The following is an 11,089-nucleotide window of genomic DNA, read 5'->3' on the forward strand; positions in this document are numbered from 1 at the left end:
TGGCAAGTCTGGGCAGAAGAATGTAGGGGAATTCCCTCTTGCAAGTGGCTATTACCCTTTGAGCAAGAAACAGTTCTAGGACTGCTAACTTGCCTGGTACCTGTGCTGTCCATCCTGATTTGGCTGCCTGGCATAAAGTTGAACATGCCCGTCAGCTCTTCATCATCAGGTATGCTGGTATGTTTGGGTCTGACCTGAGCAGGTTCAGAGGGCACATCTGAGCTAGATATTGTCTGTTCACACTTGGTGCCCATTTCCACCTCATTCTACATTCTCCTAAGATTGCATATGCTGAAAGTACATTTTCCAAACTGCCTAGCCTCTTGGGTTCTGGATGCAATTTGGGTTCTGCTAATAAGAAGTACTTAGGCAAGATTTGGACTGTGGAAGGAAGATGGGGGTCATTCCTCCTTCAGTTATGGCAGCTACAGCTCTGTCAGATGTGTTTTTGCTGCAGCCAGACTTTGCTAGGCTACCACTTGGCCACCTGCTTCATGGACCTGGAGTGGCTGAAAGGGCCACAGTAGCCTCCTGGCCGCCAAATCACAGTTGTAGCGGGGTGACTGTGAAACCTGCTAATACTCCCTCTGACTTCATTCATTCGTTTAGCCCTTCCAATGATTTTGTCAGCCCCCAGTTTCTTGCAGTGAATACTCTTCTCTTAAAATTCCTACAGTAGTTTGTATCCTGAAATTGATCCTGAATGATACACTACTTGTTTCTTGAAGTGATTTTAAGAACTGGACTCTCAAAGGTGGGAATCAGAAATTGGTTAGACAATGTAGTTGGGTTCAAAAGTAGTCATTACCTCAGCACTGGTGGAAAATGGAATACTCTGGTTCATGTCATGGAGTGGAAAAACATTTAAATTAGTGCCAGTCACCTGGAATTAAGAGCCTATTGTACCTCGTTGTGCTTGTACTTATGTTGACTCACCAGGTACAGCTGCTGAACCCTGGGGGAAGAGGCTACATGCTGCAGGTGCCACCCTGCTATCTGCCTCATCCCTGAAGGGTCCTATCAAAGCCAAGGACTAGGCTATGAGAATAAAAGAGAAGAGCGGACAGCAGGAGACGTGGGAGAGAGTCTCCCATCTAGGGTGCCCAAGACAAGGCTGTGGGGAGATAAAGACTCCTGAAAGTGGGTTAGAGTAGGTACAGCATGAGAAGAAGCAGAAGGAAGGAGGGAGTTTCAGCACCAACTATGGACCATGACTTCCATCCAGGAATTTGAGGAGGCTGCAAGAGAGTGGGGGAGAAGGGACTCTAGGCAACCCAAGGCAAGAGTCTGTGGGAAAGGGGGAAATGAGTTCATAGGTAGAAGAAAGTCAGTGCTATGGTTTGAAAGACCCCTCTAAAACTCATGTTGAAATTTAATTGCCATTGTGATGGTATTAAGAGGTGGGACTGTTAAGAGGTGATTAGGCCATGAGGGCTCTGTCCTCATAAATGGATTAATGTCATTATCATAAGAGTGGGTTCCTGATAAAAGCAAGCTTAGCCAGCCCCCTCTTGCTCTTACCCACTCTCACTCTCTCTTGCCCTTCCACCTTCCATCATGGGATGACACAGCACCAAGACCCTCACCAGAGGCTGACACCATGCTCTTGGACTTCCCAGCCTCTAGAACCATGAGCCAGATCAATTTCTGTTCATTATAAATTACTCAGTCTATGGTCTCCTATTATAGTAGCACAAAACAGATGAAGACAGTCAGTTAGTTGTGAGATCAGGAAGCCAGATCTATGGAGAAGAGTCTCAGCAGTGTTTCTCAAACTTGATTACGCATCCGAATTATTTGGCAAGCTGTTAAAAGCTCAGGTTCCCTAAGGATCCTGATATATTACATCTCATAGGCACACCATCTTGTTAACACCCCCTAATCTCCAAAGTCCGAGACACAGCCAAAGTTTATGGGAACCACTACTCAAAATTAGTCTAAAGGCACTTCTAGCTATAGATAGTGATGATTTTCACAACTGGTGTCCTCAGCCAGGGAACAACCAATGTTAAACTATTGCTTGCTCGAAATCAGCCAAGATGAAAGTATTTACACCATGGAAATTGGCAAACACTGCACACCAAACATAACTCGTTGTTTTTTCTTTCCCCCAGGGAGTCAGTTTACCAGCACTTCACTCAGTAAGGCCATAGGTATAGATAGCTGCCATAGGTGTGCAGAGGTGGGAGATGTGGGAAAACAGAGCAGGGTGGCAGGAGGGGATCAGTTTACAGTGCACCATCTGTCAAGTGACATACCAAACAAGCAAGCAGAAATCTTCGTGCTGAAGTTCAGGATTTTGTCTAGGAGGTGAAAAGTGTTCATTAGATTAGATTCATTTTTCTTATTCAGGAAAGCACATCAGGTGGGTTCGAGTTCAAATCCAGCTCTCAGTGTTGGGATTCCAGCTTTCTTTCACATGCTGAGTTCCTTGATAATGAACCTGTATACAAAGGAGGGACAAAACGATGGACAGTTCAGATCTACTGGAACGTTCCTCTTCTCTCCTGCAGTCCCAGATTGTAGAGAGCACTAACATTTATAAAGCAAATGTATTTCACAGGGCCTATTTTCCAAAGCCCTGTAGTCTCAGGTTTAGCCTAACCTTTTGGAATTACATATAGAAAGGTTAACCTTGTAAAAGACAGGAAACTTTCCTCAGGCTAGTCTCTGTTGTGGATATAAAATTGTAACACAGCAAAGTTGCTGGCTCTTAACGACAGATGTCTTTGGTTAACCTACCAATTGTTATGTAAAAATGCTGAGGAAACTGCTGCAGGAAAACACAGTATTTGCTAAGAACAAGCTTTTGTTGGTGGATCAACTTAACCTTTTGCAAATTGCATTACGGAATGTCACTTTGCTTGTTTCACTGATATTACCAGTCTCTATTGTTAAATTATACTTAGCCATAACCCCACCTATGTTCTTTTCCTGTAACTTCCTGGTCTAGAGAATAAATGCGGGGAAAGAACCCCAGTTCGTGGTTAATTTCCCAAGGAAGGAATGCCTCTCTCTTGAGGTTTCTGGGAGATTAACCCCTTTGGGGTCTCTCACTGCTCAGAAGAAATGGGCTTTGAGTAATCTTTTGCATCTCCATCACCCAAGGGAAGAGGGGTGACAAATCCATGCGAGGCAAAGCAACACCAGATGATCTCTATAATCCATGTCTCCATTCATATGGACTGTGATGGACATTTGTGTTTTTCTTTTTTTGACTGTCCAGTATCTGAATCCTTTTTGCATGTTTTGGGAATTCACAATTACATGAATTTTATTGAAAGGCATACCTCCATTTCTTATCACATTAGCCAAAAATACCAGATACTTTGTCTCCCAGTATCTGGCAGCAAAGGCTAGAGTATGTGCCTTAAGCTTAGTTAGCCATTCAGATTTTGGATATCAAGTATATTAGTCCATTTTCTGTTGCTTATAACAGAACACATGAAACTGGGTAATTTATAGAAAAATGAAATTTATTTCTTACAGTTTTGGAGGCTGGGAAGTCTGTAGTCCAGGGAGTGCATCTGATAAGAACTTTCTTGGTGGGAATTCTCTGCAGAGTCCTAAGGTGATGCAGGTTATCACCCCAGGAGAATGGCAAGAGCATTTTAATGTGCTCACTTGCTGTCCTTGTAAATCCCCCAGTATCTACTGCCTGCTAACCCATTACACCATTAACCTTCTACTCCTCACAGGACCACATAGTCCTCACAATCCAATCACCTCCCAAAGGCCCCACTTTTCAAATACCATTGATGGAGTTTGGATGTGTTGTCCCCTCAAAACTCATGTGGAAATTTGATCTCCAATGAGGCAGTGTTGGAAACTGATTGCATCATGGGGGTGGATCCCTCATAAATGGATTAATGCTCTCCCTGGCGGGGGGGAGTAATGAGTGAGTTATTGCTCTGTTAGTTCCTGTGAGGGATGTTTGTTTAAAAAGACCCTGGCACCTTCTGTCTCTCTCTCTTGCTTCTCTCTCTTGCTTCCTCTTGCCATGTGATCTGCTTGTACCTGCCACTTTCCACCATGAGTAGAAGCAGTCTGAGGCCCATGCCAGATGCAGCTGTCCCAGAATCGTAAGCCAAATAAACCTCTGTTCTTATAAATTACCCAGTCTCAGGTATTTCTGTTATAGCAACACAAAACAGACTAAAACAACCATAGTCAGATTTCTCACCTTCTTAACACTGTTACAGCGGGGATCTAGTTTCCACTACATGAACTTTGGGGGACACATTCAAACCACAACATCAAGTGAGTGAAACAGAAGCAGGAAGAGGTTAGAACTTTAGAATGAAGTGCCCATTAGGGGCAAGGCTTCCAGATACCCATCTGCTTGTTGTCATTGAACTGGAAGTTGCCAACGGAGCTAGCTGATGCTAAAGGCACCTGGAAAGCTTTGAGAAACAATGAAAAGAACTAAAATTTCTTATCTCTAGCAGCCATATGAGTTAGCAGAAAACCACAGGCAATGTTGGATTCTGCAAGATTGCTGAATTGTGATGTCAATTTAATTCTCAACTTTCCCAGTGTGAAAACTTAGGGCTCTGATCTGGAAAGAGTGTGACCCCCAAGGACTGTCACGGGGTTTCATGAGGAGATTTGTGGGACCCAAAATATACCTAACCACAAGATATTCCAAACCTCCTCTGGCAGCTACACGGGCCCCTCCTCTCCGGCTGACACTGTTCCTCTCTGCTTCTCCTCTTATGTAGACCCCACTCCCTCTTTTTCTTTTGATCTATAACTTGAGAAAATCCCAGCATGCCCTGGAGAGCCAATTACAAAGTTGCACCTTGCAGGTGGTGGCTTAAACACAAAAATAATCACCAGACTATGCTGATTTATAAAGAGAAAAATCGGGGGAATGTGTGTGGAAATGAATTCTCGACAGCATTAGATCAAGGAAGGTAAAACATAGCGTTAAACTCTACTGAATTTGTCATTATTAGATTCTGGATTCAGTGTCCTACCTGGAGCAGCTGGGGATTATTTTTATTGTTTGCTCAACATGTGGGTTAAAACTTGAAATGAAAATTGTTCAAAGATAGATGAAATTGAGATACCAGAATATCCTTGAAGACTAAATCTAGACTGGAAAGTGAAAAGTATTTATATGTGTGACATGTCCCTACCCTCCACTTCATAGCTTCAACCAAGGCAATAGTGAGAAGACAACCCCTTCAATACAATCTTTAGAAATACATTATTTAGTGGAGCACTAGCATCTTTGAAAACCACTTTAATCACAGGCATCTATAGACTGATGAAAGATGCTATAGTTAAAAGATGTTCTCTAATTTGAACTGAGAAGGGAAGCCTCTTAGAGACTGGAAGAAGCTAAAAGTTGTCTTTGATCACTGCATGCTAGGTGGAGGTGATTGCCTTAATAGCCTGTGGGTTCACAGTGTGGATCCAAATGGTCTGTCCTCATGGAGTCCTCAGCATCTACACAGAATGTGTATCTATGCAATTTATTTTTTCAATTTTTACAAACAACATTGCAATGACCAAGCATGTATGTACATCTCTGCACACTCATATGAAATAAAGCAAATACACATATTTAAGAACAGACAGTCCCCAACTTATGATGGTTCAACTTATGATTTTTTGACTTTACAGTGGTACAAAAGTGATATACATTCAGTAGAAACTGTACTTTGAGTACCATACAGCCACTCTGTTTTTCACTTTCAGTACAGCATTCAATAAATTACATAACATCTTTAACACTTTATTATAAAATAGGCTTTGCATTAGATGATTTTGCCCAACTGTAGGCTAATGTAAGCATGCTGAGCACGTTTAAGGTAGGCTAGTCTAAACTATGATGTTTGGTAGGTTAGGTGTGTTAAATGCATTTTTGACTTCTGATATTTTCAACTCGTGGTGCGTTTATTGGAATGTACGTAACCTCATCATAAGTCAAGGAACATCTGTATTTTGATTGCCAAGTAGTCTTCCAGAAAAGATACATGTACAATACATCTCACCAGGCGTGTATGAAAGTACCCACCAACTTCTAAATTACAGTAATTTTGATATAAAAGGAAGACCAATTCAGGGATATGCCTGCTGTTAAATCCAAAACTCTTTTCTTTACAGAATGGGACAGGGAACATTGCCAAGGCAGAAATGCAGCCCAGAATAGAAAGGTAGCTGATGGGGACTACCAGGTAGCTGGAAATGGACTCAACGTCTGTAGCAGCAAGGACTTAAATCCTCCAACCTAGGACTGTATATGTATTTTCAAGTTTGGAAGAATAAAAACCAAAATGTTAACAGTGGATACTTCATTGGTGAGATTACAGGTAATTTGTACTTTCTTCCTGGTGCTTATTTGTGTTTTCTAAATTTTCTATATATTTTTTAGTCAACAAGTGTTTATTGAGAATGTATAATGTACTCAGCAGGCCAGGACACACTGACATGAGATTTTGAAAATGAAGCAATGTCCTCTCTCTCTCTCTCTCTCTCTCTCTCTCTCTCCTACACTGAACTTATCTGTGTAGTAAGAATGATTAAATCCTCGTCCTAATGGGTCTTTGCCCCCATGCTCTGTGGGCTTGGCCAGGAGAGAGAGAATCCCTAGTCCTAGTTCAGGGGCCCTCAGGGTCTCACCCTGAAGTCCCCCAAACAGCCAGGCTTGGCGTCTCTCCAGCTGTGCTGATCACCAGTGTGGGGCCTCCTTGGAGAGCTGGGACTGTGTGCTGGCCTAGCATGGACACTGCAGCCTTGCTGGCCAAATAGCCACCCTGGTGTCAAGCAAGTCTCTGGGGACTCTGCCAAGGCCACCAACTTGGCCATAGGATGAGGGGGGAAGACCCCAGAGGAGGAGATGGTAGAGGAACCCCAACATCCACCCACTGGTTGTGGAGGGGAAGGTATGGTGCCCTTAGGTGCCGAGGGAGGGAAGCCTCCAGTCATGGCAGAGACGGCTTCTGGGGCTCACACAAAGCACCGGTGAGGTGAGCCCATGGCCAGCAGAGGAGGCGGTCTGCAGTGAGATCAGTCTGTCAGGTGCCAGGGGCAGACTAAGAGCAACTGAAGATTGTAGCACAGTCTTGTCTGTGGGTGGGGCCACACTGGCTAGTAGCACCAAAGCTAAGCCATAGTAAGGAGGGGGTATAGCTCAGGGGTAGAGCATTTGACTGCAGATCAAGAGGTCCCTGGTTCAAATCCAGGTGCCCCCTGACTCTTGTGCTTTTGTGTCCTGAACCAGCTGTTGTTCCCCCATCACTGAAGCCTCCCAGGAGGAGGGAAGAGAGGAGGGCAGGGGCCCTCCAGGTAGAGCAACAGCTCAGTGTCTTGCAGACCCAGATGGGCTCCACCATTCAACCCTGCTATACTGCTCAGTCCCTCTCTTGTGACTTGAGGTGGACATTTGTGTTAATGTTTCCTTTAGACAAAGTCCGGTTCTGGTTTTGTGCCTGTGCTCATGACTAGTACAGAAATTGGTACCAGGAGTAATTTGCAAACAAGAGATCCTCAGAAAATGGGTGTGTGGGGTGGACTGAAGTCAGTAAAAATCCAGTGGTCCTTCCCGGGTAGGAATACAACAGACCAGGGCTCACAGCAGCAAAAGAACCTCACACACCAGTGCCTGTGGTCAGCTGTGATGGAGCATCCGCTGAGGGCAAGAGACCTGGTCACTGCTGCTGCAGACAGGAAGAGAGGCGCAGGTTGGGGAGCTGATTCTAATGCCCTGAGAATTACTAGATCAAAAGCCAGCTCCTTCAGCCATGCACACAAGGATTCATGGGGCTTTCTAGGACTGTGCTGCAAGAATCTTATCTAAGGCACCCACAGGACATAGCAGAAAACCAGAGGCAAAATTTGTTCCCACAGTTGCTAAATTCAGTCAAATTCACAGCCTCCTGGTCTCTTGTATGAAAGTTGGGGCATTTACCGGGAAAGACCGGTACTCCAAGAATTGTAAAGGAGACTTATGAGAGCATGTGGAGAAATCAATACAGACATCTAAACAAACTCCAAATCCACCAAATCTCCATGTCAGCTAAAGCAGCCTTTCTTGTCCTGGCTGATAGAACTTCTTACAGAATGTCAGCATCCCTGGCCCCGACCCATCAAATGCCAGAGCATCATGATAACTGAAAACATGTAGGGGGGCTTTCCGACCCATCAGACCCCAGTGCTACAAGTTTGGAATCTACATGGCCTTTGACTACAGCAGGGGACACCTGTGATCTCCCTGAAGATGTGCCTTGTGGAGAGAAGTGCACAGTGTGCTCTGACCTGCCTGGGCTGGGGCTCAGACAGCAGAGGGAGAAATTATTCCTTCCAGTTCAGAAGCCCCTTTGGGCCCGGGCTTTGGAGCCCAAAATGGGCAGGCTTAAGCCCAATCCCTGTTCCTCCACGTGTGCCTTCTGGAGAGCTGGGGCTGCCACCAGGAGGGCAACTTCAGCCTCCCGAGGCTCAGCCAGGAGGTCCAAAACCAAGAATTGGCCTTGGAAAAAAAAAGAGAAAAGGTAGGACATGGAAAAGAAAGCAAAATCCAGCCAGTGTCTAAAGGGTGACAGTAGAGCACAGGAGGCAATTTGAGAATAAATGGGCTGGGGAGGGGGGGCAAGGAGGGAGTGGGGGGAGAGGAGGGTCATTCCAGCGAGGAAAAGTGGCTTCACAGCTAGTGCACCCAGCTACAGACACAGTGAGGAGAATGCACCAGGCAGGGCAGAGGGGACTCTGGGCACTCTGGTGAGGGTCAGTGGGGACAGGGAGGGAGCTGACCGCCAGAAGAGGGGGTTTGCCTGAGGCGAGTCAGCCGGGACTTGCAGCCTAACCAGCAATACACAGAAACTACTAAGGTTTCTGGAGGATCCCTCCCTGGGAGAGGCCCAGTCGTTAAGCGGCGTCCACTAGGGAACTTGTTTGAAGTGGGTCTGGCTCAGGGGAGGAGCATCTGACTGCAGGTCAAGAGGTCCGTGGTGCGAGTCCCGGTTGTGTGTGAGTGTCATCTTTAGTAATAGACTTCAGCTATTCAGCTAGACTTCATTGGGGCCATTTCTTGAGAAGCCTCCCTCATCCGGCCTGCTGAGGGCTCTGCAGGTGGGAGTGGGAGTTCACGCAGGTACAGGTGGGGGCGTGTCCGCCCTGGAGAGATGCTAGAGGAGAGAGCCCAAGACCAGCCATGAGGATTTGGTCCCAACCTAGTTATTAAACAGGTGTGTGTGCTTGGGCATGTCTCTTAATTATGAGCTCTTTTCAAGCCTATAACATGGGGCACCAAACTAAATTGGTGGTTCTCAATTCTGGCTTTCAATTGGGATCATCTGAGGAGCCTATTACAATAGCCCCTTGGCCCCGTTCCCAAGTGTTCTGATTCAGGAGGCCCAAGGTGGGGCCTGTGAACCTTTATCTTCATGCCAGCACACGCCTCTGCTCTCACCATCTCGTGCACTGCAACAGGCAGCCCACCTGGGGTCCAGGCTTTAGGTTAATCCAATGGCCTTCCACAGAAACATCCCTAGCTTTTACTCTGATGTCCTTGGCTCTGGACTGCTGGGCAGAGGGGGTACTGGGGATAGGCAGAGGATCATGAGGTCTTCATTAGATGATAACGAGATGAGCTTTTAAGGACAGATCAAAGGGTTCCAGTCCAGGTGCCCCTTACATGTTCTTATTTATACTTGCTGCTTTTGGAATGTGATTTCAGCTTCCTTTCCCTTGCTGGAGCCTGAGATTCTGAATCTGTCTGACAGAGGAAAGAGAGAACAGAGGCCAGTAGTTCAGTCCTCTGGGAAGCCCCAGGGGGCTTCCTCTACCATCTCACTCCTTGCCCTTCGTCCCTTGAGCTTCTCAGAATCCTGCTGTCCCTCAGCCTTTGCTCCAGGCAGGGCAGGGCTTGAGTCTGTATGTTCTGAGTAAGCATTAGCCCTGGTGGTGGCTCTGGAACCTGAGTACACCGAGCCAAAGTCCAGGGCCTGTGACCTGCAACCAGGCATGCTGACCTCAGAAATCTAAGCACCACCCCATTGCAGGGTACATCTTGCTCCTACTGGTCCAACTACTCCTGTGTTATGGCCCAAGCTGGTGTTACGAAGCAAACAGCAGGAGACGGCCCTCTCCTCTCTGGGGATCATGTGGATATGTTGGGGGGATTTGTAAACCTGAAAAGTTCTGAAGTTGAGTAGAATCCAGAGGGCTGGAGGAGGCAGGGGTCTGCATACAAATCATCTGAGAGTTATTTAGTCTGTCCTTTAGAGATGCTGTGGGCCAGAGTCTGATCAGCTTCATCATTCTTTTCCAGGTCTTCTGGCCTGGAAGGAACACATAAAACAGGACTCACTTAAGTGATTAGAAGTGAGACAAAGCAGGGGGCACCTGGATTTGAACCAGGGACCTCTTGATCTGCGGTCAAATGCTCTACCCCTCAGCTATACCCCCTGGCAAGGGCCATCTGTGTAATTAACACCTTTTACATGTGTCGAGACACCAGGAGCAAAACACAGTCCTGCTGGCTGGGATGTCCCAGCCAGTTCTCTTTCTCTGAACTCTGTGCTCCCTCCTGTCATGAGCCAGCCCTTGTTCCGCACTTCTCTTCTGTGTGCACCTGGCTGAGGACAACCTGGGTGGGCTTGCTGACCTTTACAGCTGCGGAGACCCTTAAAATCATCCAGATAGTCCTCTTCAACAATTAACAATCACTGAACATCTACTTCGTGTCTGGTGCACTGGATGGGGGTGCAGCTAGGTGATAGTACCTTCCCCTGTGCTGAAAAAAGGCTCAGAGCCCATGTCTGGAAGGCTATTTAATGACCTAGGGTAATGTTCATGATAATTCATTAAGTGAAAAGGCAGATTACAAAATGTGTGAGTAGAATTATAGATGATTTCAGCTTTTTTATATGCTTTTATTTATCTCTCAACTTTTCCACATTAAGCATATTGCTTTTATAAAAGCAAAATGTTATTTTGGAAAAATTATACTCTACAGAGTTCCACTTCTAGGAATTTATCTTTCAGAAATACTCAGATAACTGCTTGAAGACACATGTATGTGGAGATTCATTGTAGCCTTTCTTGAATCAGCAAAAAACTGGAAACGATCTAAATTTTCATC

The 11,089-nt window shown here is 45.8% G+C and overlaps 2 non-coding genes across 2 annotated transcripts; one reads left to right on the forward strand and one right to left on the reverse strand.

Moving 5' to 3' along the window:
* Positions 1-7,130: 7,130 nt before the first annotated feature.
* TRNAC-GCA (transfer RNA cysteine (anticodon GCA)) lies at positions 7,131-7,202 on the forward strand. Its single transcript has one exon. It is a non-coding gene; the product is annotated as a tRNA-Cys (tRNA).
* Positions 7,203-10,341: 3,139 nt separating this feature from the next.
* Positions 10,342-10,413, reverse strand: TRNAC-GCA (transfer RNA cysteine (anticodon GCA)). Its single transcript has one exon. It is a non-coding gene; the product is annotated as a tRNA-Cys (tRNA).
* Between the last annotated feature and the right edge of the window lie 676 nt (positions 10,414-11,089).

The sequence above is a fragment of the Cynocephalus volans genome, chromosome 6 (genome assembly GCF_027409185.1).
Source record: "Cynocephalus volans isolate mCynVol1 chromosome 6, mCynVol1.pri, whole genome shotgun sequence".
Lineage (NCBI taxonomy): Eukaryota > Metazoa > Chordata > Mammalia > Dermoptera > Cynocephalidae > Cynocephalus > Cynocephalus volans.